Genomic DNA, 8297 nt, shown 5'->3' with positions numbered 1-8297 from the left:
CCTTAAAAACCTCTAAGGATGGAGATTCCACCACCTCCCTAGGTAACCCATTCCAGTGCTTCACCACCCTCCTAGTGAAATAGTGTTTCCTAATATCCAACCTAGACCTCTCCCACTGAAACTTGAGACCATTGCTCCTTTTTCTGTCATCTGACACCACTGAGAACAGCCTAGCTCCATCCTCTTTGGAATCCCCATTCAGGTAGTTGAGAGCTGCTGTGAAAGGAGTCCAGGAGAGCTGGCTGTATTTTAAAGAATCCTTATTGAGGTTGCAGGAAAAAAACATCCCAATGTGTAGGAAGAATAGTAAATATGGCAGCTTTGCTTAACAGTGAAATCCTTGCTGATCTTAAACGCAAAAGAGAAGCTTACAAGAAGTAGAAGATTGGACAAATGACCAGGGAGGAGTATAAAAATATTGCTCAGGCATGCAGGAGTGAAATCAGGAAGGCCAAATCACACTTGGAGTTGCAGCTAGCAAGAGATGTTAAGAGTAACAAGAAGGGTTTCTTCAGGTATGTTAGCAAGAAGAAGAAAGTCAAGGAAAGTGTGGGCCCCTTACTGAATGAGGGAGGCAACCTAGTGACAGAGGATGTGGAAAAAGCTAACGTACTCAATGCTTTTTTTGCCTCTGTCTTCACAAACAAGGTCAGCCCCCAGACTGCTGCACTGGGCAGCACAGTATGGGGAGAAGGTGACCAGCCCTCTTTGGAGAAAGAAGTGGTTCAGCACTATTTAGAAAAACTGGACGAGCACAAGTCCATGGGGCCGGATGCACTGCATCCAATGGTGCTAAAGGAGTTAGCGGATGTGATTGCAGAGCCATTGACCATTATCTTTGAAAACTCATGGCGAACGGGGGAGGTCCCGGATGACTGGAAAAAGGCTAATGTAGTGCCCATCTTTAAAAAAGGAAAGGAGGAGGATCCGGGGAACTACAGGCCAGTCAGCCTCACCTCAGTCCCTGGAAAAATCATGGAGCAGGTCCTCAAGGAATCAATTCTGAAGCACTTAGAGGAGAGGAAAGTGATCAGGAACAGTCAGCATGGATTCACTAAGGGCAAGTCATGCCTGACTAACCTAATTGCCTTCTATGAGGAGATAACTGGGTCTGTGGATGAGGGGAAAGCAGTGGATGTGTTATTCCTTAACTTTAGCAAAGCTTTTGATACGGTCTCCCACAGTATTCTTGCCAGCAAATTAAAGAAGTATGGGCTGGATGAATGGACTATAAGGTGGATAGAAAGCTGGCTAGATCGTCGGGCTCAACGGGTAGTGATCAACGGTTCCATGTCTGGTTGGCAGCCAGCTTTCTTTCACCTCTGCTGTTAAGCCAGGCTGATCATTTAAAATACAGCCAGCTCTCCTGGACTCCTTTCCCCCTCATATTAGCCTCCCAGGGGATCCTGCCTTTCAGTTCCCTAAGGGAGCTAAAGTTTGCTTTTCTGAAGTCCAGGGAAGGTATCTTGCTACTCTATTTTGCTACCCACCTTTCTTCCTTTTGTGAGGATCCTGAACTCAGCCACCTCATGGTCCCTGTCCTGCCATCCCATACCGTTACCAGATTTGCCTGTTATGTTGGGATACGCTCATTTATTAGGGTTACTCTTCCGGGGGAGGGGGTTCTGTAATTCAATCAATGTACTGCTTGTATCACTTATGTTCTCATATGGAGCTCTATTTCTCCCATCTGCAAGTTCCCGCCCAATGGAGCTATGCTGCAGGACCTAGGTTCCCCAGGGCTGGGTTCTTCGAGCCCCAGAATCAGATGAACACATACATTAACAGAGTGCATCTGAGAGGACAGGGTTAATCAGCACTCACAAGCTGACCCCTTATATGTCCCTGGACTCGGTAGATTAGGTCGAGCAGCATTTTCAAGCTGTCATCCTCAGAGACCCTCGGATACAGTTGGCTGGGTCAAACATCACCTCCAAGCTGTCACCCTCATATGCCATGTACACTGCACTGGAATAGAGTAAGCCTGAGCAGGCTGGGTCGAGCAGCACTTTCAATCTTCTACCCTTATATGTCCCAGGTTCTGGTACTAACCCACGTGATGAGCGAACCCCACAGGATTTTTGGGTGCTATAGGGATCTTAAGCTTAGGTACGAGGAGCGTTGCTGCAGACCGAATGGGGAAGCCAAAAAACCACCCACGGCAGGGGTGGGGGGTGGGGGAGGGAGAGAGAGAAGCAACCAGCTGAACCATGAAATTATTTATTGCCAGGTAATAACCATACAAAGGGAGGGAAACAAGCAAAACAGTGATAATATTAAATCTAACTTAAATTTGGTTATAAAAGTCAGGTTTAGAAAACTATAACTGATCACACAAATCAGGGTCAAAAGGCTATAGCTAGAGAGAGAGAGCGAGCACTGGGTTCTCACCACTCTGGGAAACTTGAATCAATTGGGGGTCCCAGGTGGTGGTGGTGGTAGCTGAGGTGGTAGCTGGAGACAGGCAGAACCCACAGCACGATCAGTCAGGAGACGATGAAGTCCCAGTGGAACTGATGCAGATTTTGGATCCAGGCATCAGAGCACTTACTTGAGTGTGGGTAGAGGTTTTTGTAGGGAAAGAACAATGGTTTAAGGGAGAACACTAGATTTGTTTAAGGATAAATTGATGGCTTAAGGGAGTATACCAAAGGTGTTTTGTTCAGGCTAGACAGTAGGAGCTGATCATTCCTGGCTTTGGGTGGTGTTCCTTGGTGGGAACTCACAATGCAATTAGGCAGCTTCACTGTTTTGGATACCAATAAAGGATTTATTACTAGAATTGGTCTGATAACTACTGAGCTGGGTGTGTGCAGGCGTGGATTCATTAACATCTGCAGCAGAGATCCCCATCATGCAGTGCTTCCCTGCCTTTCTGGTCCCAGAGTTCCATGCAGTTCTTGCCTTGGAATCTCTGTTCTCCATTCTGTATGTTAATGGGGATGCCTCCCTGTCTCATCTCCGATGCAAATGAGGCTAATGGAGTTTCCTTAATTCTGTCACCCTTGTCCCAAGGGTTTAGGTGTGTCCCTGCCTTTTCATTGCTTTTTGTAAGTCTTCTGATCTGTTTTGGTTCAAGCAGAGGCTGAGGGTGGAAGATCTTTCGTGAGTCAGACAGGCTGGGTTCTGCACCCTGGTTCCCCAAGAACACAGAGCTGGTAGGTAACAACAAAGTCTTGAATTCCTCATTTGTTAACACCTTTATGTGATGTATTACTATTATCACCACCATCACAGTTCCATCCAGCCTTTCTATTTGCAACACTCTTCAGTCATCAGCCTTTTCTCCAGGGAACAGGAGAGCTCTCATCCTCCTGCCATGCCTTCTCCCTCTAGATTTGCTTCCTGTGCTTTTTTTAACTACCACTCCCAGCAGATGGGACAATTAGCTCCTTAGAGCCCCCAATCCACAAGCTGGTAAGGTAATTAAGTAGTCCATTCCTCAGTCAAGTTTTCTCTGGGCTGGGGGCAGGGGCGGCTCTATAAATTACGGCGCCCCGCCCTTCCCCAGTCCCGCGGCCGGGGCAGAAGTGTCTGCGGCAGGTGCGCTGGTTCGCGGCTCCGGTGGAGCATCTGCAGGCATGCCAGGCTCCAGCTGGGGGTGCAGGCTCTGGGGTGGGGACAGAAATGAGGGGTTCAGGGTGTGGGAGGGGCTCTGGGCTGGAGTCAGATGGTTGGGGTGTGAGAAGGGGGGGCTCTGGCTGGAGGGTTTGGGCCAGGGATGAGCGGTTTGGGGTGCAGGAGGGGCTCAGGGCTGGAGCAGGGGGTTGGGGTGTGGGTTCTGGGAGGGAGTTTAGGTGGGGGAGGGGGTTCCAAGCTGGGGCAAGGGGTTTGGGGTGTGGGCTCTGGCCAGGCGGTGCTTACCTCAGGTCTCTTCCAAAAGTGACCGGCATGTCCGGCTCATAGGCGGAGGAGCCAGGGGGCTTGGCCAATAAGAGCTGCGGAGCTGGCACTTGGGGCAGGGGCACTTGGGGCAGGGGCAGTGCACGGAGCCTCCCTGGCCCCTGCGCCTAGGAGTCAGACATGCTGGCCACTTCCGGGAGCCATGCAGAGCCAGGTAGGGAACCTGCCTCAGCCCCGGGCTCCCGCTGTACTGCTGACCCGACTTTTAATGGCCCGGTCAGCAGTGCTGACTGGAGCTGCCAGGATGCCTGGCAACCCTAACAAGCAACAGAGTTGGCCAAAGGCATCCAAAGCCTCCAGCGCATCTGCCACAGGAAAATGAGAACTCCCCCACCTAGAAGCCCTGCTTCCACTGAGAATTAGGTTGCCCCTGCTGCAGTCACAGGGAGGTTAAAAGGTGGCTAATGGGAGATGCTGCAGCCAAGAAGAGGTGCACAAAATAACTGATGATCCCATATATTCTGGTTTGGAATCATAACACCTGCCAGGCCACAGCCCCATGTGCAGTAGGTCACTTGCTCTCTAGTTCTCACTGTTCCAAAAGGGCAGCCCCTGAGTCACTTACACAGAAGAGATTAGACGTAGTTCACTTTTTTCTGAATAATGTTTACCCTACAAACCCTCTGTGTAACTGAGAACACACTCTGCAGGGAAACAAGCAGGGTTTTCTCTGCATACGTGGGTACTGGGGTCTGTGGCTAGGGTTAATGTTGCCCTCTTTGACATTGGTGCATGTGACTGTGCTCAGTGAGTGCCACTGACTCAGACAAAGCTTCCAGAACATTGTGCTGGGAGCACTGGCACCTCGTTAAAGGCACAGTTTCATTGGGCAGCTTTTCAATGTTGTCCTTAAATGTGTTTAATTAAGAGGGCAAAAATCAGATGAAGGGGATGGAACCTCTGGCCAGTTCATTCCCCCTTTGAGATCACCAAGGGACATTGCTGGTGAGCTGGTCGCTGAACACAGCAAGCCGAGCCTGAAAGTGGCTTGGAGGTGGGAAGAAAAGAGGGGAACCTCCCTCCTCTCAGACCAATTGGATGTTCTGGGTCCAGGAGACTCCAGACCCACCGGAAACCTTTCTGCTCACTTGGAACACTGAGCAATTCCATTGCTGCAGGACCCCTCAGTATCAATCACCCTCAGAAATTAGTGGTGATGAGTGTGTGTGCACTATCCGGACACAGATTTCAACCACCCCAAACATTGAGGCTGGAGCAGGGCTTAGTTCAGACCCAGCTTATAGTGAGACTTAACTGATTGGTGCCCAGATCCAAAGGCCTCTGGATGCCCTACGAGAAGAGAACTAAACCAGTGAATTGCAGAAGTGGGCAAGGCACCTCGACTTAGTGCAAGGGCAGAGAGTATGACAAGAAAGGGCACAAAGGAACTAGCTTTGCAAGATTTGGTATTTGGACCCTGATTTATATGGAAGTGGAGAAAGGTGAGGGAGCAGGAGCTCTATTCCTGTTCAGACAGTGGAGGAACTCTGCTGTCTAGTACTTCACAGTGAGGCTTGCTTTAAGCGGCTGTGAGTTGCTAGAACTTTCCAGCTCATATAAAATTTGCCAATCAGATTGCAAATTCAGGGCTAAATCCCTGGTCTCCTTACTCCCATGAGGAGTCCCATTGATTCCACCCCATCCTGCTACTCAGCTCGGTGCAGGGGCAGAGGTTCAGCTCCAGCACAAGCCAGCACAGTTGAATGAGTCTGGTCTAACTAGCCTCCCATACTAGCCTTTTTTCTGTTACTTGCCTGCCCAACATCTAGCACAACAGAGCCATGGTCCTTGGTTGGGCTCCCCAGGAAGTACTGATATACACATAATGGATCTTGGCTAGAGTTGTGCAAAACTACCAGCTTTGCCCAGCTTTCAGGGAATCCATATTTCCCTTGGTGAGGCACCTTCAGTCCAAGAATCTCAAAATGTTTTACAAGCATAGCAGCTAAGGATTAAGATCACCTCCGTGTCACAGATGGGGAAACGGAGGCACAGAGATGTTACGTGACTTGACAAAGGCCAGAAACTGAGTCAGTGGAGAAGGCAGGAACAACACACTGTTCTCCCAACTCCACAGTCTCTCCCTTAACCACAAGATGACCGCTTCACCCTTCAGCCTTTAGTTGCTATTATTGTTGTTGTGTTATTTATTTGTGCAGAAGGGCCCCAATCAGAGATCAGGCTGGGAAAAGTTTTGCAGATTGCATTTTTTGGCAAATTAACTATTAGTTACAGGGTGAGTGCAACTATTCATAAATCCAAGTCAAATTCAGCCAAGCGTTTCAGCTCAGGGGAAAAAAAGAAAAAAAAAATCAAAACCTTTTGTTTAGACATTGTCAGAATGATCTGTTTTGACTGTTTGTTACAAAATAATCACCTGTTTTGAAATTTTGCTGGATTTATTTAAAAACAACAGACAAAGAAACTAACTTAAATGAAAAAAGGAGCAAAATATTTTGGTTCGAACAATTTTTTTTTAAATTGTGGTCGAGAAAAACAAAAAAAAATTCATGTTGAGTTGACCCAAAACCAAATATTTTTCCCAGATTTTTCCATTTGATTCTATTTCTGGCTCATCCAGCATCACCCAGCAGGCCAGTGGCAAAGTCACTGTCTTGCTCTGTGCCTCAGTTTCCCCATATGTGAAATGGGAATAATGATTCTGCCCTCCTGTGTAAAGTGCTGAGAGATCTATGAATGAAAAGTGCCAGACAGCTGGGTATTATTCTTAGTTGCTTAAAATGCTTTACAAGAGCTATAACACAGACAACCCTTGCCCTGGAGAATATACAGCCTCACTAAGACACATGCAGAGTTGACAGGATGTGTGGGGATGCCCACCAAATGCTTTTGCCCTAGTCAGATGTTTGCTGCAAAACATGTTTTTTAAGAAAACAAACCCCTGGGACGCGAGGCGAAAAGCTACTGCAGCTTTTACTTGAACTTGAGGAATTGATAGTTTTTAATTTTGCTGCTTTGAGCTGTGAGGAGAGTGTTTTCCACCCAGGTTGTGAGCTAGCTGCTGTGTCAGCCATCCCCTTAGATAATGAAAAGGAAGGAGTGGGCAGTCCCCCAGAGGGCTGGGTTTTTTCACTTGTTAAAGGGGAGAGTCCCTAGAAAATTTTGCATCCCTAGCAGGATAGTATCATCACTTGGAAGGTTTTCCCCTAAAGTGGCCAGACTCAATGTACTCGCACTGAGAGGGAGTTATGCTGGGAAGAGAAGGGGTCTCCCCACCCCCCCGGGAGATGCCTTAGGTGGCTTCTTCACTCCCACAGTGTCAACAGTGATGCAAAACCACAGAGGGTCAGAGCAGCTGTGGGTAAATTGACATTGCTGCATTGATTACAGCTGGGGCTCTGCCGAGTTGCTTAAGCTAAGGATCTGTCCCAGAGCACGTCAGGATGGGAGCACTCAAGGAAGGGGGAAGGGAGCAAAATGACATCAAACTGCTGTATATTGCAGAGGATGGGATAGCTGAATGGGGGAAATGGTAAAGCAAGATTGAGCCCTACTCAACAGTTCCAGAGGCCGCTCAGACCTGGGCAACAATCACAGCAGCACATGGAGTCTGAAATCCTGGCTTGATGCCAGCTTTGCTGTTTAATCACTGTGTGGCCTTGGGCAAGTCACTTCCCCGCTCTGTGCCTCGGTTTCCCCAGCTGTAAAAGGGGGATAATGCTGCTCTGCCTCTCTGAAGGGCTGCAAGGCTGGATGCATTCCTGTTCCTAGAGCCCAAGAGGTGAATTCTCAGGTCTGGTCAGCAGAGGCAGATTAAGGTTTCCTCAGGCCCTGAGCCAGAATAAGTGGAGGGTCCCCTCCCCACCCCTTCCAACTGCAGCCCTGCCCCTTCTGCCTGCAGCCCCACCAATGGTCCCATCCCGTTCTGCCCCTTCTCTGGGCGGCCCCTGTTCCATCTAGTGTCCTCCCCCACTGCAGCCTCCCAATCCCTTTTGCTCCTTTCTGCCTCCCTCGCCCCGCACGGTCCCAAGACCAGAGAAGCTCTGTCCCCGTGCCATGGCCCCGGGGTTGCAGTGTGGAGTGAGAGCTCTTCCAGTCCCAGGGCTGCAGCGGTGGTCCAGGTGCTGGGGCTTCCCTCCACCCCACCCCCTGCACTTCTGTGGGGGACCAGGGAGGAGGCGCTAGGGCTTCTTCCACCCCACCTGCCCGATGCTTCTGCCGGAGAGTGGGGACAGGCGTGGGGGCTTCCCCTGCCAGGGATGGGGTTCAGGGCCACTGAGGGGGGCTTCTCCCATCCCATGGTTTCTGACAGGGAGTGGGGTTGGGATGCAGGGGCTTCCCCTGCACCACCCATCTGGCAGCTGGGGCTCCGCGCTTCTGCTGCCTGGTGGCAGATGTTTTTCCGGGGCTCCCCAGTTGGCTGGGGCCCCTAG

At 49.9% G+C, this 8297-nt stretch overlaps 1 protein-coding gene across 3 annotated transcripts in view; it reads left to right on the top strand.

Moving 5' to 3' along the window:
• The first annotated feature begins 3098 nt into the window (after positions 1–3098).
• F8 (coagulation factor VIII) overlaps positions 3099–8297 on the top strand; it is a 106034-nt gene continuing 100835 nt past the window's right edge. For 2 of the 3 annotated variants that reach the window (XM_039487469.1, XM_039487470.1), the window contains exon 1: positions 3099–3158. The gene's annotated coding sequence lies outside the window, so the exon portion shown is untranslated. The remainder of the gene's footprint in view (positions 3159–8297) is intronic. The other variant, XM_039487471.1, reaches the window with a different exon arrangement.

This window comes from Mauremys reevesii, linkage group 9 (assembly GCF_016161935.1).
Source record: "Mauremys reevesii isolate NIE-2019 linkage group 9, ASM1616193v1, whole genome shotgun sequence".
Lineage (NCBI taxonomy): Eukaryota > Metazoa > Chordata > Testudines > Geoemydidae > Mauremys > Mauremys reevesii.
The sequence above is the reverse complement of the archived record's forward strand: the minus strand, read 5'-3'. Positions and strand labels throughout refer to the sequence as shown.